The sequence below is a fragment of the Hoplias malabaricus genome, chromosome 11, assembly GCF_029633855.1.
Source record: "Hoplias malabaricus isolate fHopMal1 chromosome 11, fHopMal1.hap1, whole genome shotgun sequence".
NCBI lineage: Eukaryota > Metazoa > Chordata > Actinopteri > Characiformes > Erythrinidae > Hoplias > Hoplias malabaricus.
The window spans coordinates 41,561,822-41,580,876 of record NC_089810.1 but is presented as its reverse complement, the minus strand read 5'-3'; the positions used below and the strand labels follow the sequence as shown (position 1 = coordinate 41,580,876).

At 43.0% G+C, this 19,055-nt stretch overlaps 1 long non-coding RNA gene across 1 annotated transcript in view; it reads left to right on the top strand.

Moving 5' to 3' along the window:
- The first annotated feature begins 4,510 nt into the window (after positions 1-4,510).
- LOC136709216 (uncharacterized) overlaps positions 4,511-19,055 on the top strand; it is a 52,861-nt gene continuing 38,316 nt past the window's right edge. Inside the window, exon 1 of the long non-coding RNA XR_010804461.1 lies at positions 4,511-4,682. This is a non-coding gene — a long non-coding RNA (uncharacterized lncRNA). The remainder of the gene's footprint in view (positions 4,683-19,055) is intronic.

Here is a 19,055-nt window from a genome sequence, read left to right as displayed (position 1 = left end):
TTCAGTTTTTTTTTCAGAGTTTTATTAAGGACCAAAAAACGAAAGGCTAAAGGCTATCAGCACATTTAAAAGTCTCTGATAGAAGCTGTGTTTATTTTTTTATACCTTGCAAACAACCGAGTTTTTCTACAAAATAATAACGTGAAAAGTCAAAGGCATAGTTCAGTGTTTATTTTTCTTACATTTTTTTTTTTAAGTCAATTCCTTTTTCTACAAAGAATTAGTCAACATGAGTTCTTGTGTCTGAGCTTATCTTATAATGAGCTAAAAATGACAACACACTTTGAACAAGACGGAAGGCAGGCAGGTCACATTTCTTTAACTATGTTTTTATATCTGAACTAAAAACAAGCTTTTTGCATTTATTTAAGCACTTATTAACCCAGTGAGTCAGTGCATTCCTACACACATCGCACTGGCCGTAATTTTCAAACACTCATTTATTCATTCATTCATTCATTCATGGATCAGTGGGTCTTGAGCTCATGTGGAAATATTGGGTACAAGTCCATCACAAGGCATCACACTCTCACCCAGTCACTAACCCCTCTGGAGAAAACCCAGGGGACACTTAGGAGACCCATGCAGACACAGAGAGAACACCCCGAACTCCAGAGTGTGGACCCTAGGACCGTCTGGGATTCTTCTGTTTCATCCCAGAAACTGAGCACCAATAAAGACCCACTCACTGAATCCATTTTTCAAATACAGACTGGATGAGTTTCATACAGAACCTGAAGCCGCTGGGTTCCACTGTCTTATTAACAGATATACACGCTCCTGCAGAGTTCGCTTTCCACTCTAATCTAACACCATCAGCAGGATCCAACTCTTCCCAGGGTCTCAGGAATATTTGCATATTGGAACAAAGACAAGGAAATAAAGCTCTGCTGGATAATAGATGTCCAAGAACATTGACTGGCCAGGCGATAATAAGACACCCGGTATTCAGATACATACCGAACATTACATGAGAAGACTGGGACCCACTGACTGAGCACTTGGATATAGAACCGTGGAAAGGTGAGATGTTGAATTGGAGCCCTTCTAAGAACAGTACCCGCTGGTGTTCTTCATACGACACAAGTGATTCAGACCAACACTAACGCCCACCTTCCCATCCACATTTCTTCTGAAAGTAAGTACATTTAGGATTTTCAGTCTCAGGCTCAGCTTTATTATCAATCAAACCATGAGACATGATGAGAACGAAATGCCGTTACCCAAGCTTGGGGTTTAATGTAATGAAAATGAGATTAAGCTAAGATAGATATGAATTAGAATAAACTAAGACAGTGGTTCATAAAACTGTGGTACACAAAGCAACAAGAGGTGACGCCAAATGACCTCAAAAAAAAAAAAAAAAAAAGGATTTCCTCATTTATTAATAAGCGAAAATCTAAAGTTTTCATGTGTAATTTACATGTTTTAGTTTTAATAATAATGCCCCAATTAAATTTGTTTGTGGGTTGGGGGGGGGTTCACTGTTTCTTTCCAGGGAGGGAACACAATCCCCAAGCATTTTGGGAAATCTGTGTAAAGAAAGCCTTGGACGTGAGCAATTTAGACTTTGTTACAAAAAGGGCAACGTGGAAACGAGAAAAACAAGACAAGACCAAACCTGCGAAATACCCCAGAGCCCAGAAGGACTAAATCCAGAGGCAAAAATATCGAGAAATACAATGAGAACTCAGTACATGTGAAAACAAAATAGAAGGAAACGCTCAGCTGAAGGACAACAACGTGGCCATTCTTTGCATCATTACAGTCCTCAAACAGCACCATGCCTCCTCCACCCACTGATACAAGCGCTGATAGCCGCTGTTTGTGTTTGGTTTGAGGGGTGATACTTTGTCTAAAAAGCCAGTTATTGAAGTATTTACATCATAGAATAAATTATTGCATAATGTAGCTAGCAGCAACAGCTTCGGTTGGTTTTAAATGTGATAGTGCTAAAGTATAGCAGCAGAATTCAGCAACTAACATTAAAGAAACAGTGACTGTAAGATGGTGTAGATCAGGGTGTGTAGTCAGTATATGTGAGATGAAGCATCCCTTTCTATATTTTTCTTACACTTACATTTTCTAATCTTCTGTACAAGCTACGTACAACATGCTGGAACATTTCCATGAGGATTTGATAGCATTCAGTCAGAAGAATGTGAGTAAAATCTGGTGTTGACGATGGATGATCTACGTTAGTCTATGTTCTGTTTCAGTCATTGAGGACTGGGTTTAGACCTCTCTCATTGAGCAGGGTAACTCTAGGCTCATGTGCAGCTACTCTGGAGCATCCCAGTCTCTGTTCAGTTGGACATCCGAGTCCACAGTGTGCATGAATTAGAATCACTTTATTGTCCACAGTGTCACACACAGAGGATCAAACCATGCCACACCTTGCTCACTGGTGAGGTCCCAACAAGGTTATGGGTTAAGAAAATAAATAACTATAAATGAATTAGAGGAAAAAGAGGAAACCATGTTTTTCCTTCCAATATAAAGACAACTACTCGGCACAACTCTCCAACCTTCTCCCACCTCCCTTCTGTCCTCAAAATGAGTCCTTATATAGACTCCTAGTGGCTTAACTAATTCAGTATGTACCACTCCTCCTCTTCTACAAGGGGAGACAGCTACAATCAAAGGATAATACAAAAAAAAAAAAAAAAAAAAAAAAAAAAAACATGCAATTATACTCTGCAAAACCCTTGTTCAAAAAATGACTACTCGATACTAATCAAACTACAAACACACATTATGAACAAGGTTCATCTAAACTGTAAAATATTTCCAATCATGGACCAACCCAACCTGGCTCCTACAGGCATGTCTGAATTTGCTCAGGCACTATTTAAGAACACCTAAAACTCAGTTTGGGCCTTTTTTGGAACAGGAAAGTGCAGTAAGTCCTATGTAAGTAGTATATTTTAACTGAAAGGGTGAGAGTTTTGACCAAGCTAGCAATATGGATGTAAAGCTGAAAAAAAATAATGTGTAAGTGGGCTACTGGGCGATAAAACAGGGACAGAAAGGGCTATGAGGAATACGAGGGGAACAGAAGTATTTACCTAGTTGTCATGTATTTGTCTGTTCTGTCACAAACTAGCAACCTTCCGGTTACACGCCCAGTTCCTTACCCACCAGGAGACGGCTGTATAGGACATAGAGTGTAGCTTTAATGTTGAGTGCATTAAGGTTAAGATTAGCTCCATGAAACCACCAGTGGTTTCCGACTAGTAATTGTCACATTCTCTGCTTCATAACGTTTTTGTTCTTTAAGATATTTGCATGATTAAGGTGTCATATGAAAGATGGAACTGTGATCTTCCCAGACATGTGGTGTAATTTATGTAAATATGAAGACAGATAATGAGAAATCTGCCTCAAGAAAACCATGTGCAATTTTTTTTCTAAAAAAAATGTTGTATGAAGTTTACATCTTATGTTTTACAAAAGGAAATGCACATTTATCATGCAATACCTTTTTAACGGCCATTAACCATTAATTCAATGCCTTATTCAATGTGATTGAGCACTGTTTGACACCATTTTTGACACTTTGGATATTTATTACCACACTTTTTTCAAAAAGGACTAATATATTTCTTGAATGTCCCCTGGGGATCAATAAAGTATCTATCTATGCATTCCTAATAAGTCCATGTTTGCTTGTTAGAACCTAATAATGCCCAAAATAGCTTTTCACAGTCCAAATATAAACCATGCAATGTATATTTGAAGTAATTCATGGGGGGAAAAAAAAAACAAAAAAAAATTATGAAAAGACAAATTTCAATTCCCAAAAAAATACTATGAAATACCACGTGATCTTCTATTTAGATTTGAATAAATACCAAAATAAATATATTTGGTACACTCAGAACCTTTTCTGGTAAAGTTCTATAAATAAATCAACATCTGTTGATGTCTCTAGAGTCATTTATGGTGAAGAAAAAAAAACTGTGAGCGTCTACATTTTTTGGCATTTAGGAGTTAATTGGAAGCATATTTAAACAATATTAGGGTGGAAAACCACATTGTTCTACTTTGAAGTGTCCTTTTACACAAAAACCCAACTATTTTAATGTATTCCAAGTATTTAGAAAGTAATAATCATTCAGATTATTACTTTCTAAATAGCAATTAGCTATTTTTCGGCAATTCAGAAAAACAACTAGAGCCGATTGTGACATAATTTAAAATTATACTCTGCATTTTATATGACCTCAGAAATGTCACATGCACATTATAATGAGGCCAAATATCATTGGAGTATTTCACTCTCCCATGAAAAGCTAACACTTTGGAGGTGCAAGATTTTTGAAGACAGTGAAAACTACAACAAATCTGACCCAGTCCATCAGCAAAGAAGAAAAACCTCTTTCTCAGGAACCTCAGGAAGCTTTGGCTTTGGAAAAAAACACTGGTTGGATATTTCACATCTTCACTTCCTCTCTCCGGTACAAAATGGGGCAGTACTGGACTTTTATTTTGAAGTTGGAACCATCAAGCAAACCTCAGAAGTGCTGGAAGTATCTCAGTGAAGTTCGTGTTTAACCAAAAACTTGGTGGAATATTTCAAAACTAATGAGACTCTACTTGAAGAAGGAAGATTTCCTGAAACCTGAGGATTCATTGCAGTCCACGAATGAAAAATCTGCCCATGGAAGACTCCCCCACAGGTTGGTCAGAGGGTTTATGTTTGTTAAGAGTGTTGGAGATAGTCTGAGTCAGTGATGATGGGAGCACGGCTGTTTTCACTTCTGGCTGATTCGCTGAAGCTTCTGCAACAGGTTTAAGGGACAATGTATCTTTTGTGTTTGATTTGACACTGCAGTGCAATGTGTGTGTGTTTGCTGATTAGTTGCAGTGATGTAAGTGCTCTGCTTCCTCTGCATCTGCCACCATTTACGCAAAGATACATTTGTTTACAGACCCATAGAGCATGTGTTACAGAGAACTATAAGACTATGCCTGACTTGATACTCGTTTCTTGACCCAATTCTTTACCAACAGTCGTGGGCCACAATCAAAAGCATTATGTCGCTTAAAATCTACTGCTTTTGAGATGCCATTAAGTGTTGTTCTGAGAACCTATGAGTCTAATCCCAAGAGCATGGCTTGTTCTAATTGTCTTTTGGGTGGTTACCCAGATAGGGGTTAAGCGTAGTCTGGGAAACCACCCCTATGTCTAGTCATCTTCTAATTGCCTGTAGGTCTAATCTTAAGACCAAGTCCTGTTCTGAGAGCCTTCAATGCTGATCTTGAGTGTGCAGTGAACAAAGCTGGATTAAGAGTCAAAAACATTTGAGGGTCTACAAGTCTGTTGTGGTTCTTAGTGTCTACAAATCTGAGACCACATAAAGAAGTGAGATCCTACAAGTCTAGAGCAGAGTGTGCATCTTCTTTTGAGTGTCTACGAGCACTGAGACTATCCCTGTGTCAGAGATGGCTCCCTATTCACTATTCCCTACATTACTCACTATATAGTGCACTATTATAGGGAAAGTCTTTCAAGAGTGTTGTAAACTATTTTGGACATGACCTTGTGGGCTTTTACCAAATAATGCAGTGAATTATGGGTCATTTGATATCTTCTAGTGCACCTGGGTTGTACACTACTTTTTTGCAGTGCGTTGTGGGATTGTTTGAGTGCACTGAAAATTGTTCTCTGGACACTGATACAAAGTAGTGGAACTGGAAAATAGGGCACTACATTAAAGTGAATATGCAACCGTACAAAATTACAGACAATAGCTCTACAAGGGCACTTTATTAGAGGAAATGGTTCTGCATAGAACCCTGAGCACCTAAAGGATCTTTTTCATGATTAACTTCTTGGTGCACGGTAAAGGCTGAAATAGTGCTATAGAACGCCATCCGGGCCAAAATATTTTATAATGAACTTAAATTTACTTGTAACAAAACAACCAAATAAAACCTTTATGTTTTGTGACAGACTGTTTTAAACTTTTTGGACACTTTGAGGAGCATATTGTCTACTTCCAGAAAATGCTGTGGAACTCCATAATACTTGACTGTTTCTGCTCAACATTGTGTAAGTTTTCTTATAAGACCCTAGTGAATCAGAAAATGTCTGGAAATGGTTGGTCTGTTATCCTCAGTGCCCACTAACACATTGTTTCCACCTACACTAATGTAAATAAATGTTAAAGGTTCTAAATTGGAACTTAAATGATGGAAACAAAAGACTGAAGGTGAATGAATGCTTTGGCCCAAGTGTTTACATCAGTTTAAGCCTTGAATCATTCCACTATTTGTAGAACTAAAGATATCTAGTGGGTGGCACGGTGTGTCAGCAGGTAGTGTCGCAGTCACACAGCTCCAGGGGCCTGGAGGTTGTGGTTTCGATTCCCGCTCCGGGTGACTGTCTGTGAGGAGTTGGTGTGTTCTCCCCGTGTCTGCGTGGGTTTCCTCCGGGTGCTCCGGTTTCCTCCCACAGTCCAAAAACACACGTTGCAGGTGGATTGGCGACTCGAAAGTGTCCGTAGGTGTGAGTGTGTGAGTGAATGTGTGTGTGTCTGTGTTGCCCTGTGAAGGACTGGCTTCCCCTCCAGGGTGTATTCCCGCCTTGCGCCCGATGATTCCAGGTAGGCTCTGGACCCCCCGCGACCCTAAATTGGATAAGCGGTTACAGATAATGGATTGATGGAAGATATCTAGTGTTAAAGTGGTGTAGTACAGACCGCTGTAAAATGACCCCAAAACTGCATCTGCTCCAAGGGGTTCTTTACATTGTGAAGGGGTTCTTCAGATTGATGGAGAATGTGCGGCACTGAAAAGGGTTCTTCTATTGTTAAGTTTGTTACAATAGAGGAAGCATTTTTGATGCCGTACAGAGCCCTTTACTAAAAGGTGCTGTATAGAATCATGCACAGCACATTATCCATTAATCTATTAATTAATAAGCTATTTAATCATGAAAAAGGTTCTATATAGAACCTTTTCCTTTACTAAAGAACCCCTGTAGAATCATCGTGTGTACATATAGATGTGAGACCCTACAGTTCTAGTTCTGAGTGTTTACCAGTCTATCTCTCAGATCCCACAAGTCTATTTCCGAGAATGTACCTTTTTTCGAGAGCCTACGATTCAAGTTCTGAGAACAGGTCTTTTTCTGAGAGCCTGGTTCTGATCTCGCTGTCCCAAAAAAAGGCTTGATTTGATCCCTAACAATGTTTATAGAACAGGAAACCCTAACATAGCTCATTACAGTGGCATGACAGATTCACAGGAAGCTGAAAATGGCAACACCCTCAAAAAGCTGCAGTTGTTTATTGATATTTGTGAGAACATCAAATGCATGTGCTCTTCGTTTTTTATTTATTTTGTACCTGGCACGATAACAATCTAATGAGCAGGAGCTTATATGTGATTAGATGAGGTTTCACATCAGATTCCCGCTGGCTGCTCCCATATTTGTGATTTTGTTGGGTCTTAACTGACACATGATGTAATCCGTAGGCCCTTTGCTGATGTTCAGCGACTAGAAACGGGTTTCCATGCGCTCCTCTGTCCTGAACTGTATCGTAATACAGTCTTCTCTACTCCAGCTGATGGACAATAGCAGTGTTTATTGTTGGCCTTCTTTTTTTGGCAGGTCAGATTTGCCTGACCCCATTTGTATTTGGACAGATGGACAGATTTATCAGCGTTCATGTTCTCTCTGGCCTCAGCTTGTTGACTGAAGTGATCAATAGCAGAAGTGTAGCTGAGAGCAGATTTTATGCAGCACATTGGCATGGAATGCGTGGAGGGCTGGAAGGGATGAATGCTAATGGAGGACGAGACCCAAATATGCAGATGCTCTCGAGTGAATTTACTTCTTAATTTACTGGAATAGTACAAAGGTGACCGACCGTACAATGTGCTCGGCTCAACCACCTTCAAAGCTTTTAGTATCTGTCTGCAAGGTTTGGTGGGAGCTTTGATTTAAAACCCATATACTTTTTGTTCATCAGCTTTTCCCCAATAACACAACACAGAGTTTGTAGAGGTCCTTTCTAGAAGGAACCTAATGAAGTGTATTAATGGCAAGGACAGTGTCTGGAACACCACACCACAGTGTTACACCAACATACTGTGAGAACCTTAACGTCTGAGAACTGTGGGAAATCACAACTCACAATTCAAAAACGGGTCTGAAATATGTACGCACAATATCTCGCATCCAAAATGTGATTTAAAAAGAAATACTTTGTGTAAAATCTAGTGTAGTTTAAGCAAGGTTTGACCCAATGCAGCCAGTAAAAACACTGCAGTGAGAGCATGGCATGAGCAAACCATCCTCACACACATTACCTCATATATTTAAGATGAAAAAAAAGAATAATAAAGTCAATTAAGACTCACTTGTTTAGTTTTGTTTATAATAAAACACAATAATAAAATTGTTCCAGTTGTGATATCATTCTAGAAAAGTTATGATGAGTCTGTGAACTTAAAATACATACATCTACATGTTTGTTTGTTTATTTATGACGGTTCATTCCATTCTACCAGACACACTCTTTTATTCTCTAATTCTACTCCTGACTTGAAGATATCTCGGGTTATGAAGCCTACATTCATAGAAACGATGGTTCTTCAAGGGTCTGTTATTGGACACCATGGTTCTGACCCTCAGAAGTGAAGGGGGATCCTTCAGACACGACAATGGGCTCAGTGTCTGTCCGTTAATCCATTCCTGGTGAAACAAGAATTTATGGGAACTCTATTGCGACGGCCCCTTGTTTATGGTGGTCCCTTTCCCAGGAAGAACCTGGCGTCTCCTGCGCTGGAGGACTGTTCTCAGAGTGAATCACAGATGATCACACGTTCCTCCAGAGCAGTTCAGTGAGGGTTTTTTTTTTTGTTTTTCTCAGTTTTCTCTGCCGTGTATTACCTCGCCTGATAATTGGATTTGAAATCCAATTTGACAAAAAAGCACAAAATTGGAGCGGATGGCAGAAGCGACGTTTGAAGCACCCAAGCACTCCATTAGAGAATTATCTACAGGCGGCTATTACACGGCATGAGCGAGCGGACGCCGCGTTAGCAGTAATCCTCCACGCCGAGGCTTTTTGACAGTTTCCTCATCAAACAATTTGGATTTATTTTCCATCTCGCCATGACTTTGTTGCCAAGCCCTTTAACAAAATGGCACATTAGTGAGAGCTGTTACCTGGAGGCGCATGGATCTCATCGCTTCAAACCACAATCCAGCTTTGTTCAAACAAAGCAGCACAGACGGCCTCGGTGATCTACAGCAGGCTGGGGACCAGGAGTGTTCTAAACCCAGTCAAACTCCACCCAAGTACCAGCCTAGTGTTCACCCAGTAGGTGGCACTACGTTAAACAGAATGTAGTAGATAAACTGATACTGAACACCGTGATCATCCAACAGCCTCCTCATTTTTTCCGGTCCATTCTCTCAGCTCCACTGACCACACAGGAGCAATCTGTACTTCTGCCCTTACACTCTGGAGTCCACCTGTTGCTCTGCATACTTTCTTACCCCATTCGCACCAGCACAACACACACTAACACACCACCACCACGTCAGTGTCACTGCAGCGCTGAGAATGATCCACCACCACATCACACCTGCTCTGAAGAACAGGTGGTAACAAAGTATGCAGAGCAACTGATTTACTACAAAGTGAGCAATGTGGACAGTGAGTGGAGAAACCAGGATGTTGCTGTAAAAAAGACACATGTGCATGCTCTATGCAGACGCTAAGTATTTTCTCCACAGCTCTGTGTGGAAAATGGAGTCAGAGCTGCTCCAGTCCATCATTCATTGTTTACGTCTCTGGAGAGAGCAGCACAGAGTAAAGCAGGAGTGCAGGGATCTGCTGGAGATTCACACTAACACCCCTACCCCCTCCATCCACCCCCAGGAGGGGCCACAACGGGGAAAAGCTTAATCTTTCATGAAGCCTGGCCAGTTGGCGCTCTCGAAGGCAGTCGCCCATAAAATGCCCCCTTTCCCCTCCGTCATTTATTTAGCTGCAGCTGTTTCAGCAAAACGCTTCTTCAGTAAACATCTGTCTTTTTCTAAATGATGAATCTTTAAATTGCCATCTCTACCTCGGTAAATGATGCACACAAGGAACGATTTACAGCCTGCAATTAAATCAGAGGCGTAGCAGTTGTTGCCTCTCTTTTTCAGAACTACATTTTTCGTGTGATCTTTTAATTCACCTAAAGAAGCAGAGTTGTCTGCGCAGTCGAGGATTCGTCATGTTGAAGTAGTCATCAAGGGTCTTGGCTTGTTGCCCTTTGGATTGTTGCAAATACACACAGGGGTTGGACAATGAAAGTGAGACACCTGTCATTGTAGTGTGGGAGGTGTCAGAGCTAAATTGGAGCAGTCTGGTGGACGATCTTGAAGGCGGTTTGATGAACATGAAAGTGAAGTTGAACATCTCCCATGGCCTGCACAGTCACCAGATCTAAATATTATTGAGCCACTTTGGGGTGTTTTGGAGGAGCGAGTCAGGAAACGTTTTCCTCCACCAGCATCACGTAGAGACCTGGCCACTATCCTGCAAGAAGAATGGCTTCAAATCCCTCTGACCACTGTGCAGGACTTGTGTATGTCATTCCCAAGACCAACTGACGCTGTATCGGCCGCAAAAGGAGGCCCTACACCACACTAATAAATTACTGTGGTCTAAAACCAGGTGTTTCACTTTCATTGTCCAACCCCTGTGTGTGTGTATATATCCCATAATATTTATATCTATAAACACTTGTAGCATATTGTCACTGTCCAATGAAAATCATTTATCTCTATTTTTGTTGTTTTTTTTTTTCAGTTTACTACATCATTTAAACACAGTAGCTGTTCTTCACACTGTGTGTAAATGTAATGATGAATGGACCAATAGAAACACTCCAGAATTTCTCAGAATTACATCGTTTACATTGACTTCCTAAGAGTTATTTTTTCTCCTTCTTCTGTACAGTTACAATTTTGATTTTTTAGATTTTTTTTTATTGGACAGCGGCGATATGTTGCTGTGTGATTTATTGTTGTGTTCCTTACTTCATCCCAACCTCCACATCCCCTTAAAGTATTGAAAGTTGGAGAACGGATAAATAAATCCACCATCCTGATGGCGAAGGGCCTGCTGTCTGGATCCGCCGGAGCATCTTAAATGGATTATTGATCCAATGACCTTTCTTTGGTTTAAGGTTTTCTCTTGTTTGTTCCCACAATGTTGACTTAACTCACTCTATAGACAGCGCGATTGATCAAACATTAGCTCCCCGTATTAGACTGTTAATTACCTGGCCCTGTTTGCCCACAATTTAAACAGGTGACACGTGGAGACCCCCACCACCCCCCCGCCCCTGCCCCTGCCCCCTGGTGGTGGGGGAAGGAGTCTCCTGCTTAAATCCACAGGCCTGCTGTTTCTCCAGCTTAGGACAGCCAGAGGAGAGAGAGGCAGCCTGGCGATATGAAACATTACCATCATAATTGTTTCTCAAAGTTGGGCGAAGGGCTCGTATTGAACTGATCCCATTCCGCCTGCTGATTCATTGCCAAATTGATTCAGGGGACGTTTTCAACAACATAATAATGCATTGTCCTCGACGCCTGAAATTAGAAAACAAAATTAAATCAATACAGTTCTTTGAGGCGGGGGGTGATAGAAAGCAATAGTAATTTTGAAGCGGCAGATATTTTGCTTAATTACTTTTTCAACTGGTCGTTGAGGCAGACAGAGGACAACTCGGGTCTTTCTGGTGCCGTGGCTCCATAAATTAAACTCTCTGAGCTTGGAACGAGGGAGGTTCAGTCCAGTTAATCAAGCACCTCTACCAGTGTTGCTCAAATGTAGCTCCAATGGCAAAATACTAGCCCCACAATTTACTGTCTGTCTACTCTCTCAGAAACATTGTCCCTGTGTACCCTGAAGAGAACTGGACTCTAACACCACTGCTGTACCTTTTAAAGACACACTACACTGTGTGTACCTTTAGTGACAGTGATGTACCTCTATGTTTGAAGAATATTTATGTTTTGTGGATGACATTGAGGTAGAAAACGGTTCAGTTCCTGAGCTATGGCACATGAAGGAAAGGGAACTTCTTTTAATTACGTCTTCATTTGTGCTTTTCCAGATGATGCCTCCCACAAAAGGCTGTGACCTTCAAATTGTGTTCTTTTCTTTGCACTTGGAGAGGGTTCTGCATGAAACACTCAGGCCATGATTGTACTAAGAAGCTCAACTCTACCGAACTACATTTTACGAAAAAAGAATATACTGTGTTGGTACCATTCCGGGTACTCATCCATTAGCTTTAGTTAGGGAACATAATTGTACCTCATTTAAATTGTACATTTTAAAATTGTGTTGACTTGTATTTGCCTCTCCTTCTGTGTTAGAGAATGTAAAGTAACTTTAGGGAACAAACCAGACTGCGTATAAAACTCTTCTTCATGTGCTGCTCTGCAGTCGGTTTGTGCTGGAAACCGCTCTAATGTGTTTACGAAGCCCCAGTGTCTGTAAATGGGTAAAAAAAATAAAGTGTCTGGGTCCGGTGCTAGGCTTTCTCTCTCTCTGCTCACGGCAGAGAAACACCATCTGGAGGTTTTTAGACAACGGAGAGACTCCAAACGCTGAAAAGCACCAACCGAGATGAGGATGTTGCTCTATTCCTGCTCCATAGGGGGGTCACACTGACTTATTTTTGCTGCTTTCTATCACTGAAGGTCGAAATGTCAAAAGACGACAAACTGTATTAGCTGTGGGAATTCATTAATTACCTGTAAGCCTTATCCAGTTCAGGGTCACAGTGGGTCCAGAGCCTACCTGGAATCATTGGGCGCAAGTTGGGAATACACCCTGGAGGGGGCGCCAGTCCTTCACAGGGCAACACACACACACACACTCACACCTACGGACACTTTTGAGTCACCAATCCACCTACCAACGTGTGTTTTTGGACTGTGGGAGGAACACCCGGAGGAAACCCACACAGACACAGGGAGAACACACCACACTCCTCACAGACAGTCACCCGGAGGAAACCCACGCAGACACAGGGAGAACAAACCACACTCCTCACAGACAGTCACCCAAAAGAAACCCACGCAGACACAGGGAGAACACACCACACTCCTCACAAACAGTCACCCGGAGGAAACCCACGCAGACACAGAGAGAACAAACCACACTCCTCACAGACAGTCACCCGGAGGAAACCCACGCAGACACAGAGAGAACACATCACACTCTTCACAGACAGTCACCCGGAGGAAACCGACGCAGGCACAGGAAGAACACAGCACGCTCCTCACAGACAGTCACACGGAGGAAACCCACACAGACACAGGGAGAACACACCACACTCCTCACAGACAGTCACCCGGAGGAAACCCACACAGACACAGGGAAAACATGCCACACTCCTCACAGACAGTCACCCGCAGGAAACCCATGCAAACACAGGGAAAACACACCCCACACCTCACAGACAGTCACTCGGAGTGGGAATCGAACCCACAACCTGCTGCACCACCGTGCCACCTGTGGCAATTCAAACAGTGAATAAAAGGATATTCAGCCTGAGGAACCTGAGTGTGGGGTGGTCCCAGTGTTGGTGGATTAGTTTGATTTGATTTTCTAGGCTACCATTTATCAGCAAGAGGGTGCTGTAGGTAGTGTCAGTGATACACAGCTGCAGGGTCTCGGGGTCCTGGATGGAATCCTCAGGTCACTGTTTCAGAAGAATGTGGTGTGTTTTCTTCAGGTGCTCTTCTTTCCGACCCCAGGCCAAACACACACTGGTAGGTGGCGTGATAATGAAACTGCCCACAGCTGTGAGCGAGTGTTTGGGTGAATAAGTGAAACTGGTGAGATCCTGGGTAGGCTCTTGACTGCGGTTACAGAAGATGAATGAATGAATGAATGTATATATCACAGCTTCATTACTATACAGTTAAGCCCAGGTTGCCACAAGCCCAGCTGAAATGTGTGGGATGTAGCTGCGGTGTTTGGACGCCGGGCCTCAGTCTAGAGCCTGAATCCTAATGAAAAGTGGTTGTAGATGTATGTGTCAAAGCCATTGTATGAATTGGCATGGCACTTGTGAACCGTGGGGCTTCTCGGGAAGTCATCAAAACAGACCTTCAGAGTCCTTTGTGTAATTCTAAAAAAATACAAAAACCCACAAGCTGCGAGTGGACAAACCTTCTCTGTCCACACACCCCCGCCCTCCCCGCCGTAAAGTAGTTGAGCGCACAATTAAAAAGCTCTGACTGGGCTTTGTTGCCGAAGGTTGGTTATCAAACCGAGAGACTCTTTTGTTGCGGAATAAAATGGCAGGAGAGTGCTGTACAAGGACGGAGAATGACCCGCCGGAACCCCCCCACAATGCCGAGCGGTGGAACGAGAAATTACACATCAATTACAGCAGACCTGCGTCTGTGCTGGAGCGCTGAGCCGTAAACATAATGTGTGTTTGTCTATCAATATTTCTTAAACAAGTCCCTCGGCCCCGTATTGTGTGTGTCTTAAAAACAGGTTAATGGCTTCCAGAGGCTCCTGACTGAGGGTGTACAGTGTTACTCCATCTCTTTATTCTGTTTAAGTGCTGTTCAGTGCTGCAGCCACAGGAGAATGCAGTTAAACTCTCAGCCTGGTCTCAAGGTGATTTCACACACATTTGACCCAGGAGCGTTGCCAGCGTTGGTACAATGTGCCAAACGTAATTAAATTTCTGAAAACACAATGATAAATTATCATTAAAACAGCCTGTAACCCTAAACCTGACCCTAAACTTGACTCTAGACCTAAATCAAAGGCCCAACAGCTCAGAAAGGCAATAACACATGACCTTGAATCCTAACACTAACTCTGAACACAACACTTAACCCTAAGACTGACACTACTCCTGAACTCAACCTTGGACTTAACTCTAAGCTACAAAAGCTTACAAAGTACAAAGAGCACTCACTTACAAATAGTACACGCTCTGCTTGTTCAAATCTATCACTAACAACTGGCGCTAAACCTATTTTTAATCCTGAACCTGACCCTAAACTTTTAAACTTAACAGTAAACATATAATAAGCAGTAAACTCCAAAAGATTAAAATCAATAATTGTTTGTGTAACTACTGCGAAGAAATGGTAGCGCTGCATTTGTAGCGATTTTATTGGAAATGTAACAGATGTGAATGTGAAACAGTGCCCCCAGTGGATGGGAGCTTTTTTTTTTTTTTTAAATAAGTATCTACCAAAAGCGAATAAATAAATAAATATATAAAACTATGAATGTTCAAAAAAGGCCATGATTGTGCTCCTATTGCACTGATTGTATTTTATTTTATTTTATTTATTATTTTTTATGATATTTAGATTACAATTTTCTAAGAAGCTCAACCCTATCGAAATACACTTTTTAGGAAAAAAAAAATGACTGTGTTGGTACCATCCAGGGATGGTATTGAAATGTCATTAATAAATGGTCTGATATTTTTTAGTCAAATAAACAGTACATTTCTGGAAATCTGGGCCTGTGTGTAGTTCGTAGACTTCGTTGTATAAATGGTGAACTCAGGTCAGCTCTGGAGAATCGAAGACTGTTTGTCAAAATAAACAGTGATGGCTTCTGAGTTATGACGAAAGATGTGGGATACAGTGCAGTGCAGAATGTGCCGGTGGTCTGCTAGAGTTACCATGCATCCAGACAGATCAGTAGAGTTTGTTCCTTCCTTGTTGCAGAGTCCAGCTCTCGCTGGATTCTTTCGTCGGCCACCGATCCAAGGAGTGTTTGAACCTCTTCAAAAGACCACTCCGTCATTTTACGAGCTGCCGTCGTGAGTCGGATAAAAACAAACGTGATCTCTGCTGCAGCTGGAGATTTTACAGATGGAGAGTTGGTGCTGGTCGTCTGCGTTGCGTGGCGTAGAGTGACGACTCTCTCTGGACGATCAGCGCTCTGCAAGGTTTACACGCCACGGTTTAGTCCCTACTCGACTCGCTCTGAACCACGAGAGAACAGCCACTAAACAAGAACCCGCTTCCAGAACCAGGACCTGATTCACCTGGTGGAGGAGTGGAACAGGCGAGTCGAGTCCAGTAGAGTACGGTTTTGAATGACTGAACATGGTGGTCTTACGTCATTGCTGGATTTACGTCATCATACTCTTCTGTTGTAGGTCAGTGTATACTCACACTTGTGAAACGGACGACAGGAAGACCATGTGTGGCATGTCACTGTGCCACATTGGAGCCTATTTGCCCCCCCTCACCCCCCTGGAGGTGGCAGAGGAGGCTTGCCTGTCCATGCTGCGCAGCTGTCAAAGCCTCAGTGAGTCACGCTGGACTGGCTGCTTAGAGCCCACCGGGCACAGAGGGGGGCTTACACTGGGTCACAGATGTGAGGACCACCGCCAGAGTTTCACAAGCCAAAGGGGAGGGTGGACAGTCCAGGGATCATTCCGGATCGCCAGAGATGAGCCTTAAGGGGGCTCCAGAAGTCCGTGGGGCCAGCCCGGAGCTCAGAGGAGGCCGTAAGAGAGTGTAATTGCATCCCGACTGGATGTTATCAAGCTATTGACGTGAAGGCCGAGGAGGCGTAAAGAATCTGGCGGTCTGGAGCGCTCGACTCCTCAAACAGAATCACTTCCAGCAGAGAGTTCTGGAGATGTGCAGCAGTGATCCCTCCAGGATTCCTCCAGCTTTGTATCCAGATCTGGCACATGAATGCCAGCCGGCCATGCCAACTTACAGAGGTGGCACTCTGAGGCCTCAATTTGCCTGGAGTCCACTGTGAATCATTATGGAAAGATTCAGTGGATCATGACTCACAAACAAATTTTAATACAATTAAAAATAATTTGCTAAATGTGAATCCACACACTTCTTAGCCAATCAGATTCATTCCATGTGACATGGACAGAATTACTTACAATAAACCTGTAGTGAGAATGCTGATGTCGTTCATCCATCCATCCATCCATGGGTTCGTTCATTCATTCATTCATTCATCTTCTGTAACAGCTTTATATTGATCAATGACTACACAGGATCAACCTGGACAGGACATCACACACTCACCCAGTCTGTCTGTCTTTCTCTGTCTCTGTCTCTTTGTCTCTCTCCCTCTGTCTCTCTCTCTATCTCGCTCTCTCTCTCTCTGTCTGTCTCTGTGTCTCTCTCTCTCTGTCTGTCTGTCTGTCTCTCTCTCTCTCTCTCTCTCCCTCTGTCTCTCTGTCTCTCTCTGTGTCTCTCTGTCTGTCTCTCTCTCTCCGTGTCTCTCACTGTCTGTCTGTCTCTCTATCTCTCTCTGTGTCTCTCTGTGTCTCTCTCCGTTCCTCTGTGTCTCTCTCCGTTCCTCTGTGTCTGTCTCTCTCTCTCTCTCTGTCTCTCTGTGTCTCTCTCTGTCTGTCTCTCTCTCTCCGTGTCTCTCACTGTCTCTCTCTCTCTCTCTCTCTCTCTCTCTCTCTCTGTGTGTCTCTCTCTGTCTCTCTCTCTCTCTCTCTCTCTCTGTGTCTCTCTCTCCGTCTCTCTCTCCGTGTCTCTCTCTGTCTCTCCCTCTCTCTCTCTCTCGTGGTGGGTGAACTTGTCGGCCATGGGAGATCTACTTTGCCTCGCGGATGAATAAAGCTGTGGTGGTGCTTTTGAAAGACGTGCGGTTTGTAAATCACCTGGTAGAGAGTGGTATTCGAGTGTTAGATGCTTTGGTGCCACTAAAGTCACTGTCTCTATCGTCCCGCCGTTTATCTCCAACAAGTTGATCGCTCGGGATCTGAGTCGCTTCGGTAAACTGGCAAGTGTTATTTCCCTGATTCCTCAGGGCTGTAAGAACACCGCTCTGTCTTTCAGGAGACAGGTGTTTATGTTCCTCCACAGTCCTGATAAAACACTGGAGCTTGTTTTCCAAACCTGGATACGTCAGTGTTGAAAAGTGCAGAAAAGTGTTGGATATGAAGCCCTCACTCGACAGAAGAGGTTTCAGTTAAAGAAACATATAACTGTGATCCGGAAAGCTAAGTCTGTCAAGTCTGGTACCAGGGCCGGTTCTGACCGGACGAATGTGTGACCTCAGTGCACATGGGCGAGGGTCTTCTCCTGTCCACTGTTTCCTCCTCCTTTTCTCTGTGATGATGGGGGTTTTAAAGGTGGGATCGCTGAATGTTAATGGAATGAGGGAAAGGGGGAATCTGGTTCTTTTCTCTGAGTTTTTTGGCCTGAAGCAGTTAAATGTGTGTTTCTTACAGGAGCCTCACAGTGACACAGATAATGAAGCTGACTGGGGGCTGTGGTGGAGGGGGGAGTCTTCTCTGAGTCATGGCTCTAATGTGAGTGCTGGTGCTGGTTCTTTTCCCAGTCTTTAAAACTCGAACTTCTTTCAAAGAGGGAAATTGTAGCTGGGCGCTTACTTTTGATAAGAGGTAGAGTTTCAGGTCACGTTTATGTTTTTATTAATGTGTACGCTCCAAACAGAGGCCCTGAGAGAGTGGACCTCTTCACTAAATTGTACCACACTACAGTCTCTTTCTTCCAGGGAGATTATTGTAATGGGTGGGGACTGGAACTGTACAATAGATTTTGTCATGGACAGGAACGGAGCAAAGTTCCTGCTCTCTCTCTCTGTGTGTCTCTCTCCCTGTCTGGGTGTCTCTCTCTCTCTCTCTCTCTCTCTCTCTCTCTCTCTCTCTCCATGTCTCTGTGTCTGTCTCTCTCTCCCCATGTCTCTGTGTCTGTCTGTCTGTCTCTCTCTCTCTCTCTCTCTCTCTCTCTCTCTCTCTCTCTCTCCATGTCTCTGTGTCTGTCTCTCTCTCTCTCTCTCTCTCTCTCTCTCTCTCTCTCTCTCTCTCTCTCTCCATGTCTCTGTGTCTGTCTCTCTCTCTCTCTCCATGTCTCTGTGTCTGTCTCTCTCTCTCTCTCCATGTCTCTGTGTCTGTCTCTCTCTCTCTCTCTCTCTCTCTCTCTCTCTCTCTCTGTCTCTCTCTCTCTCTCTCTCTCTCTCCATGTCTCTGTGTCTGTCTGTCTCTCTCTCTCTCTCTCTCTCTCTCTCTCTCTCCATGTC